General features: G+C 39.4%; 1 non-coding gene across 1 annotated transcript; it reads left to right on the top strand.

Moving 5' to 3' along the window:
* Nucleotides 1–21,325: 21,325 nt before the first annotated feature.
* LOC149282089 (small nucleolar RNA SNORA35) lies at nucleotides 21,326–21,455 on the top strand. Its single transcript, XR_016277993.1, has one exon. It is a non-coding gene; the product is annotated as a small nucleolar RNA SNORA35 (small nucleolar RNA).
* Nucleotides 21,456–21,640: the final 185 nt, after the last annotated feature.

Raw genomic sequence — 21,640 nt, 5'->3', positions numbered from 1 at the left:
TGACCGGCAATACACTACACAGACAAGATACGGCAAGCTACGGTAATCACAAATTTGAAGAAGAGAATCGCGCATTTGGAGACTCAGCCTGGTGAAAAACGTGGCCCTGAAGGTCATAGACCTTTCCATCAAACCCACAACCAACATACAGAAGTTCACTTCATGGAATGGAATCGAGGCCCCGGGTGCAGTGAGTCTTTCTAAATATACTGCTTTCTGGTGTAGTAGCTATCGTTTTCTGTTGAATTTTACTTGCTTGAGAACACAATATACACAGACGGATATTAAAGGGACCGAGAGACGGCTTAAGCAAAAACATTATAGCCTTGGTGTTATCATAGATATCGGCAGAGACACTGTGGACACTCAGATTTGAACGGAGGAGAGGAGAGGAGGGAGGGAGTGAGGGGACTATGTCACAAAAAAGAACTGCAGAGGAGAAGAGGAATATAGAGACTAAAAAAAGACAGGAAAACGGCACCTATATTCTCTCCTAATTTAATCAAAAAAACACAGCATAATTTAAATGCGGATGATTCAATCTCAGCTACACTCACTTCACTATTAGAAGACTCAGAAGATTATTCAGATATACTTCCTCATGAAAAATCTATTAAAATCACAAAAAAACATGAAGAAGTATTTTCACATTCTAAAATGCAGCAATGCATACAATTATGTACTGATCAACAACTAATTCTGATTAAGCAAGAATTACAAAACTACTATGAAGACATCTCAAAAAAGATTACTTCTATCGGAGATCGTATATGTTTTATAGAAAAAAAAGTAGAGAAACTCAGAAGAAAAAGTACTAAAATTGGAATCATATATTACCGCTACTGAAGATATTAATCGGCGTAAAAATATCTGAATTAGAGGACTAATAGATCAACCCACATCTACAGACCCTATGCCTCAACTAAAACTGCTTTTTCAAGACATGGGAATTGACAACTTACAGGAAATATCACTAATAAAAAGAGCTTACAGAGTTACGAAACCACCACAAATTGCTGCGGAATCTCCACGGGACATAATAGTTCGGTTTTCTACCCTACAAGCACGACAGAGAATATTTCAAGAAGCAAGATCATACACTACAGAAGATCCCAGATTTAAAAAATTTATATTCTTACAAGATCTATCACGACGAACAAGACAACTTCGTTCTCAATATAAATCTCTTACTCAAAGTCTATGTGAGAAACAAATAAGATATAAATGGGACCAAACATCCAACCTATTAGTAACTTATGAAAACCGAACAATAACATTCAAGTCCTTAACAGACGCTCAAAATTGGTGGGACTCTGTGAAAACTAAGTAACTGAGATATTTACTTATTTATAATATTTATTTATTTATGTATTTATTCATTTAACTACTTAAATATTTATATTATTGAAGGCACTTTATTTTTCGTTGTGGCACCTTACCTCATTTTAGTACTGAGATAAGCACAAGCACTTTAGTCCTATGACATCTATATCTAATATAAGGAGACACTTCTAATTTAGGAGGGGTAAATAAGCTTCCCTACACCCTAATTAATGCTTAATTATTATTGCACATAATTTGTACACTTAACCCTATTTTGTAAAATACTGATTAAGATATTGCACTTTAAATATTTTTAAAGCTGCTAACTACTTTTTACAGGGTGATAGTGGTGAGGGATAGCACTTTTATCAAGATATGTATTAATTTATTTAGTATAATTGGGGAAAAAAAAACTGTTCTATATATTACTTAGACTGATTACTGCACTTTATTCTACTGCAGCTTATTCTACTTACTTGCAGTATTGCTAAGCCTTATTTGCATACAGAGTCACACTATATTTTTTTCAAAAATCTTTTTTCCCCTATGTGGATGTGCGCCCCATTTGGAAGAATTGTATAGATCATTAAGTGTTGGAGCAACGCTTATTTGGGTGCTGCTGCCTAATTAGGGAAAGTATTACTTATTCATTTACACTAGTGGTGTGTGTTTTCTTTTCTTGTGTTTTTCCTTATTCTACTATGTAGTAGTTTTTGGGGGGTTTTTTGTTTCTTCTATTTTCCACTTTAGTAGCGAGAGATGCATAAGCACTTTAGTCTGACGGCATAGACAATAAATATAAGGAGATACCTCAAAATTACGACGTGTAAAAAAGCACTCTTAGGCTAGGTTTCCACTTGGGTTTTTGTCCTGCGTTATTTTCTTGATGAAAAACGCCAAGAAAACTGCCACTGCATTTACCTGCGTTTTGGCGTTTTTTCTGGCATTTTAGCCTTTCTGTGGAAATTGCTTTTTTGACCTTAGGCAGTTTTTCCAGCCTTTACACGTTAGAATTCTCACCCAGCTAAAAGGGATTAGGATAAATGGCAAGTATCTGCCCCCTCCTGATGTCATTTCCTTGGTAGAGTTCTACTTAAACACGCCCCGGCGGACCCTTTTGTCTCTTTTCTGTGGTTTGTAAGGCATGCTTTATTCCGAATGTCTCCTCCTCTAGGAAGATTGGCCCCAAATGATGGTGCAAATTGTTTGCTGTTGCTTTTGGCACGCAGGATCCAGTTGGGTATGTTTGTTTGTAATGGCATGTTTGTTCCAAATGGTGTAAAATTCAATATGAACTTTGTTTTGTGTGAAACTGTTTGTTTCCAGCCTATTTCTCGTAGGACACAGATACTGGGTCCATTCTCTGCATTGTAACTGTGGAAAAAAACGCCATAAAAAACACCAAGGCAAAACCCACATGGCTTTTTCATGGCGTTTTTTCTCTCCCATAGACTTCTATTGGAGAAAAACGCCAAGATTTCCTTGCAAAAAACGCGACTGCGACCGGGCCCTGGAGTTCTGCCAGTCAGGGGGGCCCAAGGGGTGCCGAGCGGTTGCTGAAAACCGTTCGGCAACTCTTGGGCCCCCCTGACTGACAGAAATCCAGGATGCCTCTGCTCCCCGCCGCTGCCACTGCTGCCGACGTCGCCGCCGCTGCCGCCTGCCTAAGCGCTGCCCAGAGTACAGTGTTGGGAGCGTGAGGCGTTTGTCTCGGGTGCCGGCGCTTCACGCTCAGCAGTGAAGCGCCGGCACCCGAGACAAACGCCTCACTCTCCCAACACAGGAGTTGATGGTAAGTGACCTACAAAGGGGGGGGTAGGGAGGGAGTGGGTAAATCGTGAGAAGGGGGGTAGGGAGAGAGAGGGTAGATCGTGAGAAGGGGGGTAGGGAGGGAGAGGGTAGATCGTGAGAAGGGGGGGTAGGGAGGGAGAGGGTAGATCGTGAGAAGGGGGGTAGGGAGGGAGAGGGTAGATCGTGAGAAGGGGGTAGGGAGTGAGAAGGTAGATTGTGAGAAGGGGGTTAGGGAGGGAGATTGTGAGAAGGGGGGTAGGGAGGGAGAGGGGAGATTCGGAGAAGGGGGGTTAGGGAGGAAGAGGGGAGATTGTGAGAAGGGAGGGAGAGGGTAGATCGTGAGAAGGGGGGTTAGGGAGGGAGAGGGGAGATCGTGAGAAGGGGGTTAGGGAGGGAGAGGGGAGATTGTGAGAAGGGGGGGAGGGAGGGAGAGGATAGATCATGAGAAGGGGGTTAGGGAGTGAGAGGGGAGATCGTGAGGGAGGGAGAGGGTAGATAGTGAGAAAGGGGGTGGGGGGGCCCTTAACAGATTCTCGCACCGGGGCCCTGAGGTTTCTAGTTACGCCCCTGCCAGTGTCAACATGCTGCGATTTTGAAAAACTGCCACAGAGCCCAAAAAAGCAGAAAAACACCAAAGAGGACTGAAAAAACGCCAAACAGAAAAACGCCAAGTGGATATGGCATTGTGCGATTTCCTATTGAAGAACAGCTAACATCTGGCCGCAGCGTTTTTTTTAAAAAAAAACGCCGTGTGGCTTAATTGGCGTGATTATGGGTGTTTTTAGCAAAAAAAAACCAAGTGGAAACCTAGCCTTATATCTTTATAATGTCTAATTAGTACTGCTCACAATTCTACTCTCTTTTATCTAATCTGTAAAGTATTGGTCAAGATGCAGTACTTTATATATTTACCAAAGCTGAGAAACCATTTTCCACAGCGGAATGATATTCAGTATGAGTCAATCTAAAATTAGATATACATAAATATACCTATAATTGATTTTTTTTTTCTTTTTTCTATCCTCTATAAATATACCTCGATTAGGGAAATCAAATGGTTCTATTCGGCATGCTCACTATATTCCGTATTAATTTAATCAGCAAATCTGGGTAAAATTTATTTTGTCTTTTATCTAGAGTATGTAATGCACTTTATATTCCTTTGAAGCACTTTATTCCATTTGTTGATAATGAGCTATACAATGCACTTTTGTTCTAAGGTATAGATACTAAGAATAAGCAGACATTTCTAAGTTAGAATGTGTAAAAATGTATTTTTCATTTTTTATAATGCTTAATTACTAATGCACATAATTTATATATTTTATTCAAATTGAATCTTGTCTGTAAAATATTGATTAAGAGATTGCACTTTAATTATCACTCCTACTTTTTTTTATCATAATCATGCCTGGTATAGAGATATCAATTAGTGGTATAAATATTAGTTATTGAAAGCACTCTTGGCACTTTAAGAAAATTTTTCCGATTGTATGAGCACTGGTAATAGTAATTTACGATGAAAAGGCAAAATGTAATCAACATCCGGAGAATTATTTTGGTAATTTGCTCACTGATATTGGTAACAATATTTCCTTACTTATAGAAATTGATTTGTGAGAATGTACATTTAAATGTGTTTTTTTTATTTTTTTTTCCCTTCCCCTTTTTCCCCCTTCTCTCTTCTTCTCACTTTAAACTCATCTATAAACTTGTAAGTTATAACTTTATATACAACCCCACCGAAATCCATAAAGGGGCCTTCTTCAATCAGATACCTCGTAAAAGTGATAACCCACAATATGAGGTACAGTCTTTTTGGTCCAGGTAGAGGGGATGGACCACACCAGCTCTTCCAACTTTTGGAGTTGGCTGACATCGGAAATAGGACAAACTTCTTCCTCTTTCCTTTTAAATTATTTATTTCCCGCAGTCTGTTTTTTTCTTGTTTTAATATTTTATTTATATTTATTTTTTCTTTTTAAGAGCCGAGGGTATAAGTGTGTAGTTCAAAAAAGATGGTACGGTTTATTTCTCTAAATACCCAAGGGTTGAACAGTCCTCAAAAAAGATCCTCACTATTAAAAAACTTAAAAAAAGAAAAAATTGACCTATGCTTTCTACAAGAAACACATTGGTTAAGCGCTCTAGAAACCTCTCTTAAGAGCAAACAGATATCCAAAATTATTGCCTCTTCTTTACAATATAAAAAAAAAGAGAGGGGTTGCTATTATCGTCACTACTAATATCAAATTTGAAATCTTATAGCAAGACATTGACCCTGAAGCTAGATACATAATCATTGTATGCAGAATAGAGGATCAATTACACACTCTAATTAACTTATATGCTCCAAATACAGGGGCTATCAAATTTATAGAAGATTTATTTTCTATAGCCGAAAATTATATAAAGAGCACTCTCATTATGGCAGGAGATTTTAATGTAATTCCAGATATTAATATGGATAAGATTATAAGAAAAAGGCGCGATCAGAGAATAGAAAGATCGGCTAACAGATTGACTAACTTTTTCAAAAAAACCCAATCTCTACGATATTTGGAGGGTGCTAAATCCAACCCAAAAAGAATACACTCATTTTTCTGCACCTCATGCCTCGTATGCGCGTATAGATCTGCTGATAGGAAACTGCCCTCTAGTATACAATACAAAAAAAATTCTGATTAAGGACATTATTTGGTCAGACAATGCGATCATATGTGAAACTACTTCTAGATATCCAGAGAAAGTTCCAAGAGATTGGCGAATAAATAACTTTATTTTGGACCAACAACAACATATACAATCTCTGCAGAAATTAATTAAACTTTATTTTATGGAAAAAGACGATAGATTAATATCCCGTACTACCCTATGGTGTGCTTTTAAAAGTTTTACCCGCGGACACCTCATTAAAATTGCAAAACTAGAAAACAGAAAAAGGGGTCCGGATTTAACTACTCTATATATTAATCTTCATGATCTTATTAAATTAAATCAATTATCTCCTACTAACTTTAGATCTGCTAAGATCCAGCAATTAAAAGGAAGAATAAGAGATCTCGAATTTGATAAAATTGGTAAAAATCTTGAAAAATTAAAACAACGTTGGTATTTCAAAGATAATAGGGTAGACAAAGTACTAACCAACAGGCTCAAGAAAAAACAATCCAATAATCGTATCTACAAAATTATTGAAAGAAATAATATATGCACTTCTCTGAAAACGATTGGACAGGCCTTTAACAAATACTATACTGCTTTATATAATTTGAATAACAATTCCAATCTGGAGCAAATTAAAAAGTATTTGGCTACTGTACTCACTCCAAAACTGACAAAAGAACAACTGGCTCAACTAAATAAACCTATAGTAGAGTCAGAAGTTACAAAAGTAATACATAAGATCAAGAATAACAAAAGCCCAGGACCAGATGGATTCAGTGGCCTCTTTTATAAAAAATTTAACGGAGAGATAGTGACATACTTAACAGCACTTTTCAATGAATTAATAGAAGAAGAGCACGCGTCGGAGGAATTATTAAGAGCCAACATTATCCCCATACTTAAACAAAATAAAAAACCTGAAGATGTCATTAATTATAGACCCATTTCACTCATTAATGAAGACATGAAAATATTCGCAGGGATATTAGCAGAAAGATTAAAACAGGTTATCGCATTATTAATACACTCTGATCAAATTGGATTTGTCCCCAACAGAATCACCTATAATAACGTCAGACGTATTATTGACACCATAGACCTTGCTAATAACGAACAAAGACAAACGGGTATAATAGCACTAGACGCAGAGAAAGCGTTCGATCGCATTAATTGGAATTTCATGTTTGAATCCCTGCAAACCTTTGGACTGGAGGGCAGTTTCCTATCGGCAATTAAAGCACTTTATTCTAATCCTACAGGCAGAATTGTTGGTCAAGACATTAAATCTGACTGGTTCTATATAAATAATGGCACTCGACAAGGCTGCCCTTTGTCTCCGATGCTTTACATATTAACGATAGAGATCTTGGCTATCATAATAAGGAATAACGAAATGATAAAGGGCACAGAGTTGAAACAAGAGGAATTTAAAATCTGTCTTTATGCAGATGATATTCTTCTAACAGTGGAAAATCTAGATACCTCCATAAGAGAACTAACTAATGAAGATCATAAATAAGTATGCAGAAATTACCAATTACAAACTAAATATAGAAAAATCTGAAATTCTTTATTTAAATACTCCAACATACATTAAGCAAATAATTTATGGGGAATTTAAATTCAAAGAGGTAACACAAGAACTGAAATATTTAGGCTTAAAACTGACCTCCAAAGTACAGAATACAATGGAAAGGAATTTTCTTTCCTGTATTAAGGAAAATACTATGTACTCTTGGGTTGGAAGGATAAACATAATAAACTCATATATCCTCCCCAAATGGACGTATTTATTCTTGGCTGCATATGATACAGACTTCCTTTAATAAGTTCATTAATAATAACAGAAAACCCAGATTAGGAATTAAACTTCTTTCCCAAAAATCAAATACAGGAGGCCTGAGCCACCCTGTGATAAATCGCGCATACGAGGCATGCATGCTTATTCATATACATAATACACAAGTGGAAATCAATAAGACACAACCTTGGTATAAGATTGAACAATATTTATTTGGCATTGAAAATTTAGCTACTGCTATTTGGGACTCTCAATCCAAGTTGAAAATAAAGATTAGAGATATTATACAAGAATGGTTTAAAATTAAGAAGAACCTTGGACTCAAGGATAAAATCCTAGATACTGCAGGACTAGATGTTATTGAGCTTAATTTACAAGACATATCACTGCTGAGGTGGAAAAACACGGGGATTAGATATATAAAAGATATTTAGACCAATAACTCGATTAAAAATTTCTCTCAAATAACTCAGCAGTTTCAGGTACCACCTACCGAGATTTTTTCTTATCTAAGAATTAAACATTTCGTAAGACACACACTCTATAACGAAGATTCAGACAGTCACTTAAAACTAGGTCACATATTTAATGGAAAAGAATGTAAGAAAATATTGACAAAAACTTACGAAGTATTAAAAAAGTTAGATGAAGTAGATAGTGGTAACACCATCGCTAGATGGACGAGAGATTGGCAAATACCGATCTCAAAAAAAACCTGCCATAATGCAATTTCTAATACGTATAATTTTATACACTCAATTTTAATTAGAGAGAACTATTTCAAACTTTTAAATCATTGGTATTTGACTCCTGTAAGGTTAAGCTCAATGTTTCCTGGGACTCCAGATATATGTTGGAGATGTGCCAAAGAAAAAGGCAATTACCATATTGGCTCGAATATAGGCCGCACTTTTTTCCCCCACTTTAAGTCTTTAAAGTGGGGGTGCGGCTTATATTCGGGGTCTAGCGCCCGACGCCCGGGACATGCAGTCCCGGGCGCCGGGCAGGCAGCGGGGTTAGGATACAGATCCCCTGCAGCGGTGCAGGGGACCTGCATCCTACTCCCCGATACGCTCAGACAGCCTCCCCTGCCAGCACTTCCCACGGTCCGCACGATGCGTTTTACCTCTGCCCCCCCCTGACTTACCGGAGCAGACTCCCGGGTGTCTTGCGGGGCCGGCGGGGGACATCTACGCAATACGCGTAGTTGTATACGCGTATTACGTAGATGTCCCCCGCCGGCCCCGCAAGACACCCGGGAGTCTGCTCCGGTAAGTCAGGGGGGGGGCAGAGGAGGACAGTGGCAGCATATCTCGGGGGGGGGAGGACAGTGGCAGCATATCTCGGGGGGGGGAGGACAGTGGTAGCATATCTCGGGGAGGGAGGACAGTGGCAGCATATCTCGGGGGGGGACAGAGTGGTAGCATGTTTTTTTGGTGCTTTTTTAAAGAAAAAAAACTTTTTCTTTAAAAAAGCACCAAACTTTTAGGGTGCTGCCTATATACGGGGGCGGCCTATATCCGAGCCAAGACGGTATATACACATATGGTGGTCATGCAGCATAGTTAGCCAGCTGTGGGATATGGTCTTTGATTTATTTATAAAACTAACTGCACAATAATTAAATCTCCTGAGTATGCACTTCTCCATATTTTTCCATCTAATTTATCTATGGAAAAGAAAACTTTATTAATTCATGCTATGGCGGCAGCTAAAATGTTAATAGCCAGAAACTGGAAAAGTAACCAAACTTTTCTATGGATACAATACAAAAATCAATTATTATTCCAATTACAAATGGAAAAAGGACTAGGTTGGCTTGGTTCGACTCATTATAGAAGAAAACCAATATATGAGGACTGGATCACTAAAATTAACCACATCTAAAATGTATCACAAATAGTAAATACCCTCTGCTTTTTTTTTTCTCTCTTTCCTCTTGTTCTTTTCCGTTTAGTATTGGGCGATCTAAATGAACACCTTTGTACTGTATGATAAATACATTTCTCGATTGTGCAATATTCCCTTTTCCCCTTTCTTTTCTGTATCCCTTTTTAATTATGGGGAAAAAAAATAAAAATATTTGGGAAAAAAAAAAAAAATGCCATCATTTGAAATACCCCATGAGGTCTAAAAATGTAATTGGCCGGCTTCAAAGATGTCCCCAATAAGAAATGGGGCAGATTTGGGGAAAAAAAAGGTTTTGAAATAGCAAAATGCTACATGTACTTATTGCCTTATAACTTGCCAAAAGAAAAAAAACACAAAATCATTGGATATTTCTAAACAAATAGAATATTTTAGCAGTTTTTTTTCATTAGATTTTAAAGATGAGTAAAATAGTTTTCAAATAAATGTCAAAAAAAGTTTGGGGTTTTTTTTCAAATTTTTCACCATATTTTTTTTTATAGTGAATTAGATAATATGATCTAAATAAATAAGACAAATATGTAACTTGTATGGGTATACTAAATGAGAAGAAAATTACAGATAAATACAAGCACCAAAAAATGTTCAAACGAAGGGTACAAAAAGAAAAAAAAAAACTGGGGTTAAACACTAGGTGCCCAACTACCCAGTCACTTGGGGTAGATATAAAAATATAGTGAACAAAAGCGTATAGGTGAATCGCTTGATTTATGTGTATTAGTGCTGCTGCATCACTCGGAATAAACTCTACCCCTAACTGTTATCCCAAAAAAACAGACGTGAATATACAGAAAACTTTTGATGGCGCTCAAAGTTTTAAAACACTAAAATATAAATGTATACTTCTAAGCATTTAAAATCTTCAGGAATATGTATATAATTCATTTTTGGAACTATGCATTTATATTTTTGTTTTATTACACTTTTGAGTGCTGTCAATACATAGAAAAATATAGCACTCCAAATATCAGCCCAGTATTTAGCAACTGGCCTTTTTTCTACATTCTACATAGGGTAAGAAAAAATTCCCCATTGGACCAATATATTTATGCTGCACATATCTACCCCCCCCCCCTTTATAATATCTTACAATATTGAGTGATTTTACTATGGACAGTTAAAGATATAGCACGCCGAATATAATACCTGTATTTCAAAACTTTTTTCAATATTCTATATGGGTAAAAAAATAAAAACAAATCCCTAATTTGACCAAAATATTAACAATGCAGTAGTGTCACATATACCCCCTCTAAATTTCTTTTAAACCCATGTAGAATGTTGAAAAATGCCTAACTACTGGGCTGATATTTGGGGCGCTATATCTTTCCACATTGTAAGATATTATACAGGGGGGTATATGCAACAGCACTTTTAATATATTGGTCCAATATGGGATTTTGGTAATGTGTGCAGAAATGTTAGCAAATTACATTTTCTGGCAATGGGCTGATATTTAAAGTTTTATACATTTAATTTGCTTAATAAAAATTATATAATTTTGTTGGGAGAGATATATTTATGAGAACTCATCCAGTCATAATTGTATCATTATATCTGTATTATCACGATACACCTAATGCTAATCTGAAACAAAAAGCGTCTGATGGTTTGACCGCTGATCTGAAACTGTCTGATAGTTGACTTGAGTGCTAAAAGGTTTACATCAAAAACATAGCCTCCTAGACTGGAAAATTGTCTAGATTAAACGTCTGTACTTTCATCGGCGGTATTTCAAATGGCTTACTAGAAAATATGCCGAACTATGTATTGTGTTGAAAATGTTAAAGGTACAACATATCAATAACACATCTTTAAAGTTAATTAGCGCAAGAAAATAAACTATAAATTCGAACGATAATTATTTTTCACACAGTGAAAAGATTTAAAGTAAGTTTACTATAATACTTAAGTGTACTATAACAGACCATATTAACGATTTGGGCTTAATTTAGTCAAGTATGACGGCGCACAAACATTATCTTACCTCTGGCATTAGTTTAATATAAAACTTTAATTTCAAAACGCTAAACTTTCAATCTCCCAACTGCCAAATCCAGGTAATTTGTGTTGCCATGGAGACAAAGTAAACTCACAGGAAGTGTCCCGACTTTTCCTGTTACCGCTTGACGTAGTTGTGGTGAGACATGTATTTATTAGCGTGTATCTTATTCTACAATTTATTGAAACCGAAATGTATTGTTTTATTGTTAAAAGTCAGATCGTGTATATATTAGTTAACGTCTCACTACATGTTTAATAATTCTAAGTGAATTTTATTTGTTGGTGCGTATAAAAATCGCCATACACCTTTGCTTTCTAGGTTAGCGCACAACAGAACATCAAATGCAATACGGCATATAGCTTCACTTGTTGCCTTGGTTGGATAAATCGTGTTTTCGCCGTTTTGTTTATTAATGTATATGTCTAATGCACGTTCATCCATACAACTTCAACTGCAGTACATTGGGTAGCACTATAAAAGCCGGAATCTGTTTTCATGGGCAAATAGCCTGTAACAATGCAATAAACAGCGCCATCTGTATTCCAAATGTATTAAGGCTTTACCATGACCCTGAAAGTCATGCTTTATGCTGTAAAGCAGTTTACTTTTAAATATTATGATGTACTGTCTCTGACAGGTTTCTCCTAACTTGGTACTACATTATACACAGCACAATTTATGATTTTACATTCAAGAATCCTGTATTAAATATTTCTTATACATGACCTACACTGGTGTTAGTCCTTTGGACCTTCATGCCAGCTCCCAGTTTAAATACCAAAATGCAAAATGTACACTGTACCTTAAAAACACTAAAATTTGAAACTTTATTAATTTAATTAAAATGTCACCAGACGGTGGGGGAATATCTGAGTCTTTAATCCTGGGGTAGAAGAAAATCTAATAACCATTTTGATATCACCTCACTGGATTCTAATATCAATATAACTAGAGGCGTATTATGGGGCTATCTTATCTCAGAGTGATGCCTGCTCTCATATCTGCAATAGTGTAGAAACTCTAGTTCCCTAAAGCAAAAAAAAACCACAGAAAAATAATGCTAAACAAGCAAAACAAAAACTAACACACGTTTTACTAAGACGTACCTTAGCTTCGTCAGGGGTATTCAAAAGTTCCCAGCAGAACAAACACTATTTTTTTTAAACAGCCAGCTCCTCCCTGATTAGTTGTGATGCATAAAAGGTTTGTTCATTACTACCCAATACCTCCCTGGTTGATTGTGATGTGAACGGGGCAAGTCCATGACAACCCTTGTTGCTATGGATGCTTGTTTCGAGTGACTCTAGATCCACAGTCATTATGATAAACCTTGGAACAGTGTGCGAACAGCCGGAGAGAAAGCTGCTGTGAGAGATACGTGGGAGTGATGTGGGATGTATGTATATGTGTTTGTATATAGGTACGTGAGTATGGATGTGTAATTGTGTGTGTGTAAGCACGGATGTTTCGTGGCAATTTTTGCACCAGGGCCCTGTGGTTTCTAGTTATGCCCCTGGATCATGCAAACCATTTACTTCCAGATATTTAACTATCCTATCCTTAAACATGGTTTCCCTTAATTTTCCAACTACCGACGTAAGACGTATCGGTCTATAGTTGGCCAAATCTTCCCTACTACCATTTTTGTGCAGTAGTACTTATGGTTGCCAACTTCCAGTCTTTTGGAACTACTTCTGTCATTAGTGACTGGTCAAACTGGTCTGCTAGCAGTTTTGCCAGGACACGTCGAAGCTCTTTTAATAATTTTGGGTATATCCCATCAGGTCCCATAGTTTTGTCTGTTTCACTTTCTATGAATGCCACTATTTCCAGTGTCCAGTGGATGCATATTTCAAAGTTTAGAAACTTGGCCTTGAGGACAGTAAATCGAGTGCACTCCTTGTAATATACGCAACGTATGCACTAGCACACATATTTAAACAGTCACTACCACATGTACATGTAAATACACTAACAAACACAATCAGATCCAGTATGGCAATGATGAGGTGACCATGGCATTTTAAGGATATGTGTGTCTGCACATTACATTTTTATGTTCATGTAGCATATGGCCGCACACTGGAGTACTAACTACTGCTGGAGTGGCAAATCTTGCCAGTGGCCCACTATGCATTTTTCCAGTTGCCAAATGGCCTGCAAACACACTTCATGCTAACACAAACACACAATTACACATACACACACCCACGCAAACACATTACTGCTAACACATACACATTAACACATATAAACGTTCATGTTAACACACTCACAAATGTGCACACTATGTTAAAATACTGTATAACAGATATATATATATATAGATATATATATATATATATATATATATATATATATAAAAAGGCTGTTATCAGCCTGTATTTGTAGGAGGGAGGGCTCGTCTCTTGGAGTTGCTTCTCAAGAGCTATTTATTTGCATTATGTACGGGGGGGGTTTTGATTTGGCCGACCTACTTATTAGCTTCACGTGTGGGGGGCATTCGTTTGGTCAAGCGACTCGTTTGTTTCACGTGCAGGGGAGGAATAGGGGTTTCATTTGGTCAAGCTACTTGTTTGCTTCAAATGTGGGGGGTTCATTTCATCTGCTACTTGCTTTGCGTGCGAGAAAAGGGGGGTGATAGTTTAAAGACACTTGGGCTGTTTTCTCCTTACTGGTAAACTTTGCCCTCCAGTAACCTTTTACTTGCTTCTTGAGGGAGGGAAGGTTCACTTGCTTCTCATGCTAAGTGGGAGGAAGGGGATGGGTTTGTTTCCTCAGAGCTGCTCACCAGCTCAACTTGTTCATGTACAGGGAAAGGGGGGGGGCAGGAGTTTAAGGATGTTTGGGCAGTTTCTTGCCCTACTGATATATTTTGCCCTCTATTAACCCCTTTTGGCCCTGGCTTGATCCTACAGGTGTTCACAGCCCCATCTAGAAAACCCTACTCTGTTCCTACACTCAGCGTTGGTTCTTTCTTTGGCTCCTTTCCTACCTACCTTAGAGGGTGTTTTCAGGGTCTAGGCACCTATCCAGACCCACTGGGCATTTCACACATGTTTTACACCTATTCAGATCCAATGGGCGCTTTGTGCATGTTTTGCATCTATTTAGATCCACTAGGCATTTTGCGCATGTTTTACATCTATTCAGACCCAGTGGGCGTATTGTGCATGTTTTACATACCTACAAACCCTACTCTGCTCCTACACTAAGAGTTGGTTCTTTCTTTGGCCCTTTCCTACCTACCTAAGGTGGCGTTTTCGTTGTCTAAGCACCTATCCAGACCCACTGCGCATTTCGCATGTTTTACACTTATTCAAACTCACCCGTTTTACCCCACCACAAATATGAAGGCTGTTATCCGCCTGTATTTGTGGGAGGGGTCTTAAGAGGTATTTATTCCCCTTCAGCATCCCCTCCGTCAAGGTGTTACGCTTGCATTCTTACCGCCCCCACCCACCCTCAGTTCACTCTCTGTGCTCCCCTCAGTTTTTATATTCTCTCTTTCCTGTCCCTCTTCCTTATTCTTTCCGTGAAATAGGCCCCTTCAGGCTCTAGGCAGCTATCCAGATCCAGTGGGCATTTCATTTAAACCTTGGCTAACTTGAGTTGCTTCTACATAGAGATAGTCTCTTTTGAAGTAGGCTATTTTAAGGAGTTTAAAAGAGAAAAGGGGGTTAGACAAGGTACTGTTACTTATATATATTAACAGTTTAAATATATTATTTAAACTGTTTATTTTTGCCGGGTGTTTTTTATTTAACTGTTTATTTTTTAAATTTCTCATTATTAATTAATTTATTTTTTCCTGTACTTGTTAATTTCTGTGTGCGGTTATGGGAGTTAGCAAGATTGATGGTCCATCTTGCTCAATGTATGCATGGCAGGTGTGAGCAAGTGGCTTCTCTGGAAGTTCATATTGGATAAGCAAATTGCAACTTTGAGACAGATTGACAGTCTTGAAAGGAGTCTACTGCTCACTGAGCAGAGTGTAGTGAGGGCAGGTAGTAGAGTGGGAGGAGACAGGACAGCTGGGGAACAGGCACATTGCTGGGTGACAGTTACAGGTGGTAGCAGAGGGGGAGGGAAGAGGAAAGGTTTAGCTGGCCTTGACCTTGTGTAGCCTAACAGATTTGCCCGCTTGAGTGAAGATGTTGGGTGCATCAGCTCAGAAGTAGCTGTACTGGAGGAAGCTGTTCCTTCTTACAGCCGAGGGAACAGCCCCTCAAGTACGGCTGGGGACTCTATAATTAAGAGAGTAGATAGGGTAATCTGTCACTCTTATCGGCTCAACCGGACGGTCTTACAGAGTGGATGGATTAATGGGAGGGGCTGGGGAAGACCCGGCTGTCATGGTCCATACTGGTACCAATGACAAAGTCAGTGGGAAATGGAAGGTCCTAAAGAATGATTTCAGGGAATTAGGAAGTGAACTGAAGAAAAGGACCTCCAAGGTAGTATTCTCATAAATATTACCTGTGCCGCGCACAACATTAGAAAGGCAGCGGGAGATTAGGGAGGTTAATGCATGGCTAAAGTCATGGTGTAGGAAGGAGGGTTTGGGCTTTTTAGAGCACTGGGTTGATTTTGCGCTTGGGTACAATCTTTATAGCCGTGATGGATTGCAAAACCGAAGAGGGTCTGCTGTGCTGGGGGACAGGATGGCTAAAAGGTTGGAGGGGATTTTAAACTAGTGGTAGGGGGAGGGACACAGAAATCTAGAAAATGGAGATGGCACGGAAAGGAGAGGGGCTTTAGATCAGAACAGGGGAGGGGCAAGATCAGAACAGGAGGTATATAATAATAAAAATTCACATAAAATACTGATAACTCATGATAATATTAAATGTATGCTTACTAATGCAAGGAGCCTAAATAACAAAATAGGGGGACTAGAGGCAAAAATGTATGTGTGCATGGACCGCGCTCATTTTTCACTGAGAGAAAATATGGGCTTTTAGCTTTATAATGCATAGTAATACAGGGTTAATTTGGCGATAATGAAAAAAGCAGTGGGAACTTTTTTTGATCCTTCTATCAATACTAAGTTACTTAAACAGTAAAACAAAGTCAGTCCACAAACCATTTAACCCCTTCGATCCCCTATAGACGTACCGGGACATCCAAAAACGCCTAATAAGAAACCCCTATGGACGTCCCGGTACGTCCAGCCCTTCGTGCAGCGTCAGGGACACATCCCTGCCTCTGCACGGGAGACCAGGCTGTCGTTTGTCCGATCTCCTGTAACAGCTCCCGGCATCAAAGGCGCGATCGGGCATTCCCCTGCGGGGATATCCTGCCCTCCGATGAGGCACAGAGACGCTGAGATCTCTATGCAGGTCTGTGAGGACCTGCATAGAGATCACAGTGTGATCGGTGCAGGGGGATCGCGGGGAGGGGAGTGAGAAACCATGTCTCTCACTCCCCCTCCCGTCCTGAAAGAGAAAAGCTGAAAAAAAATAAAATTAATTCATTTAAAAAATATTAAATAAATCATTAAAATAATAATATAAATAATACTAAAAAAAATTATAATGTGAGCTGTGATGTCATTGTGACATCACTGGCATGTTCAGGAGGTCCCTAGGAGGACCTCTAACCATTTCTGTGTAAAAATAATATATAAAAAATACAAAAAAAATTTAAAAAAAATTAAAATAATTTGTAAAAAAAAAAATATATATATATAAAAAGATAATAAAAAAATTATTAAAAAACCTTACTTCCCATTGCCCTAGCATAACATCTAGCCAGTATAACCCTCCTTCCCCCGTTCACAACCCCCAAACCCGTTAAGCCATAGGCATAAAAATTATACAAAATTGTACACCTTATAGTATGCTCCCTGGTGCTGGCAAAGTCTGGAAAATCTATATAAATTAGGTATTTCTGAAATCAGGACACCTGAATCGCTAGTTTTTACTTAATTTCTCATTCTAAATTCTCAGCTAATCATCCAACTATGGTATCAAACGAAAGCTCTATCTCTCCTTGAAAAAACAATATATAGTTTACATGGGTACACTATTCACAGGAAAGGAGAATAATCGCTAAACCGACATACCCCAAAAATGGCAAAATTGCTCCGGGCTTTGAGGTACCAAAAACCCCTGGGATTGAAGGGGTTAATACAAGTTTAGCCAAATATAACTGCACAAGGCTGGAGCACACTGTGGGTACAAGCTGGATTTAAACTGGCTGATACACACTGGAGGCAGGGCCGGATTAAGAGCATCATGAGCCTGGTGCTAAGGATTTTGGTGGCCATATTATGGAAACAAATAAAATAGACAGAATCTTAACTCATCGGCATCAATGTATACTGGATAAAGATGACATCAGTGCTCTGCAGATAATACAAGACAGAATTTTATGTGATGGGATTGGGAGTAATCAGTACACTAAAAAAGTCATCATACACAGGATGCCTGAAGCCACAATTTAGTGCCGCTAATTTTTTTTAATAAACTGTGCAGATTGAAACAGAGTAAATAACACAAAACCTTTACTTTTCCTCTCACTGTTTTCTGGGCCAAGGAAGTTTTGTCCTCTGAAGTGACTACAAATTCAGGAGGGTGTTCATCTCTGGATAAGTAAAAATTAGATAGTTCTATTTATTCCTGCAGTAAGTAAAGTGCCAGAAAACAGATGACCAAATACACAGATACCAACCAGGACAGGCTCTGCCACACCAACACCCAAACACACACCAGGACAGGCTCTGCCACACCGACACCCAAACACACACCAGGACAGGCTCTGCCACACCGACACCCAAACACACACCAGGACAGGCTCTGCCACACCGACACCCAAACACACACCAGGACAGGGTCTGCCACACCGACACCCAAACACACATACACCAGGACAGGGTCTGCCACACCGACACCCAAACACACACACCAGGACAGGCTCTGCCACACCGACACCCAAACACACACCATTTTGTAATGCCACAACCCAGCCACCCCCTTTTGTTTTATTTAATTTTTGTCCCAAGGGAACCCCCCCCCTTGAATATGGGTCCACTTTCCTATAACTCCTTACAATTTTTTTGGTAATAGTTACATTTTTGTGGGTTTTTTTCCTTACTATCCTCGTGATGATCCTCTCCCTGTCAGGAGGAACTCTTCTGTGAGCCCGCCCCCTTGAACATGACATCTTAAAAGGGGCAGGACAAAGAGCCGAGGCACTGCTGCCTCTTTAACTTCTTACAGCCGCACAACAGCTGCTTTAACCCCTTGATGACAATTGCCGGTCCGGGCACGTCACGGAAAAACATGTCGTTTACGACAAATGACGTGTTAAAACGGGTGAAAAAATCGATCCGTGATCGATTTTTTCACTCAAACGGTGTTGCTCTAATGCCTCGACATCGAGACATTGAGTAACACCAAAAAAAAACATTCTGGCCCCCCCACGATCGCTCCTAGGGGCGAATAAAAAAGCATGTTTGAAAGACTGCACGATCGCGAGTCGCTTCCTAAATGCTTAACTTACCTTCCCGGTACCGGCGTCTTCGAAACACACGCTGTGTTTTAAGATGGCGGCGCCCATCAAGCCGGGGGGCGGAGCTGCTGTCATCATCGGGGGGGGTGTTGCTGTCATGGACATCCAGTGATTAACACCCCTAGTGGTCAGATCACTCATAAGAGTGATCATGATTTGCTAAATCAAAGGCAATGTTTTCTAAACATTGCCTTTGACCAGTATTGGATCTGACTCCCTCCTTCACTTGCTTCTAGTGAGGGAGAGAGACAGATCGGTGTGTGTGATAGGTATTCTGAATAAAATAAAATATATATATATATTGATCCAAAGGCTCTTATAAGAGCCACCCATTCAATATTATCCTCTTCATTGCCATTGATCACTGCATAAACAGTGATCTTGCATAGTGGCAATTGTTTTTGGGGTTCTTTTTTTTTTACTTTTTTTTTTTTTTTTACTTTTTTTAGGTGTTTTTTTATTATTTTTATTAGAGCCGTTAACCCTTTCCTTCCCCACTATTTTTGCTGCAATTGTAACCATGCAGCGCAGGTATACGGCTGAGGAGGCGTATGCCTTTTTGGCCACAGATTCTGAGGCCACTGATACAGCGTCAGATTTTGACGTTGGTCAGTGCACAGATACATCTAGTGATGTATCTGTGGCTGTTAGGACGCCTGCCACACGTAGTCGTGGCAGTGAACCAGAGGCATGGGTAGCGCCTAATAGGTACAAGCCAGCTATCCATCCTTTTTCTGGAATTCCTGGCATCAATATTGATGTTACAGGATTCACTCCACTGCAATTTGTGCAGGTTTTTTTGGGAGATGATGTCTTGGGAGACATTGTCGCACAAACTAACCTTTATGCCCAGCAGCACCGTGCTGCTAGCCCCAATTCTTTTTGGGCAAAACAGCCATGGACTCCCATTGACGTGCCAGAATTTCTTCAATTCTGGGCACTCACAATGTTAATGGGCATTATAAAAAAGCCCTCCATCGGCTCCTACTGGAGCACCAGCCCCATCTGTAGTACCCCCATTTATGCCCAGACTATAACTAGGCAAAGGTATGAAATGATTCTTCATTTCATGCATTTTAATGACAACAGCCTATGCCGAACTAAGGAGCACCCCCAGTTTGATAGGCTCTACAAAATCCGCCCTCTGATTACCCATCTCGCTGCCAGGTTTCCAGAGGTTTATACACCTGGAAAGAATGTCTGCGTGGATGAATCCCTGATGAAATATAAAGGAAGGCTGGGATTCAAGCAGTATATTCCTTCCAAGCGCTCTAGGTATGGAGTGAAGGTGTATAAGCTCAGCGATAGCGAGACAGAGTGTACTCATGCCTTCCGTGTATACGAGGGTAAGGATAGCTACCTTGACCCTCCAGGTTGCCCAGAACATCTGGGCACCAGTGCCAAGATTGTTTGGGACCTAATATTCCCCCTTATGAACAAAGGCAACCACTTGTATGTAGATAACTTCTATACAAGCGTCCCTTTGTTCAAGCTGCTGTATTGTTTCGATACGGTAGCTTGCGGTACTATAAAAAAGAACCGCTTGGGTTTCCCACAACACCTGGCACGAACCCGGCTAGGAAAGGGGGAGACCTCAGCTCTACGTCAAGAGGAGCTTTTGGCACTGAAGTTCAGGGACAGAAAAGAGGTGTGCATGCTGAGCACCATCCACGATGAGAGAACTGTGGAGGTTTCTGTCCGTTGCAGAGCTGGGGTCCCTAGAAAGCCAGTGTGCATCAGGGCCTATAATAAGAACATGGGTGGAGTTGATCTGTCAGATCAACTCCTACAGCCCTACCTCATTATGAGGAAGACAAAGGCCTGGTACAAGAAGGTTGCAATTTATCTAATGCAAATTGCAACCTATAACGCTTTTTTGTTGGACAAAAAAGCAGACACTGGGCTGAAACTGTCTTTTTTGCAGTTTCAGCTCCAAGTAATTTCAAGTATCTTGTACCATGATGCACCTGGTCCCCAAGTGGTGATGGGAGCCAGCAGAATTGGGGCTACCCATTTTATTTTTAAAATCCCCCCTACAGCAAAGAAGCAGAATCCCCAGAAGAGATGCAGGGTATGCTACAGCAGGAGCAAAGAAAGGACACCACATTTTACTGTCCAGATTGCCCTGGAAAACCTGCACTCTGTGTCGGTAACTGCTTCAAGTTGTATCACACAGTTTCCCATTTTTTTTTTTTTTTGTTCCTGCTCCATTTTTGTATTTTTTTTTTACATTTTTTGTTACATTTACTGTTTTTTAGATTTTATTTGCTCCACCATTTTTTAAGCGTTTTTATTTGCACTGACAAGTGAACCCTGTGTCTATTCCGTGGCATGAGGGACCGCTTAAGGTGCTAGATCAAATCCCTTCTTGGAGATAGGCCAGGCTTTCTTGTAACCTGTCCCTACTGATAGTTGGGTACAAGCATTTTTCTTTACCCAGATGTAAAACTTCCTAGTTGAAAAACTGAATTGCTCATGTTCCAAATGTGGCCCTTTTGCCTCCAAACAATTTGACAAACCCATGCATGTGGGGTATCAATGTACTCAGGAGATGTTGCTGAACACATATCGGGGTGTTGTGTGACAGCAACATATACCAGGAGCTGTAA

This window comes from Sceloporus occidentalis, unplaced genomic scaffold, assembly GCF_023333645.1.
Source record: "Sceloporus occidentalis isolate IW3139 unplaced genomic scaffold, rSceOcc1.0.p SCAF_123, whole genome shotgun sequence".
Classification (NCBI taxonomy): Eukaryota; Metazoa; Chordata; class Lepidosauria; order Squamata; family Phrynosomatidae; genus Sceloporus; species Sceloporus occidentalis.
The sequence above is the reverse complement of the archived record's forward strand: the minus strand, read 5'-3'. Positions and strand labels throughout refer to the sequence as shown.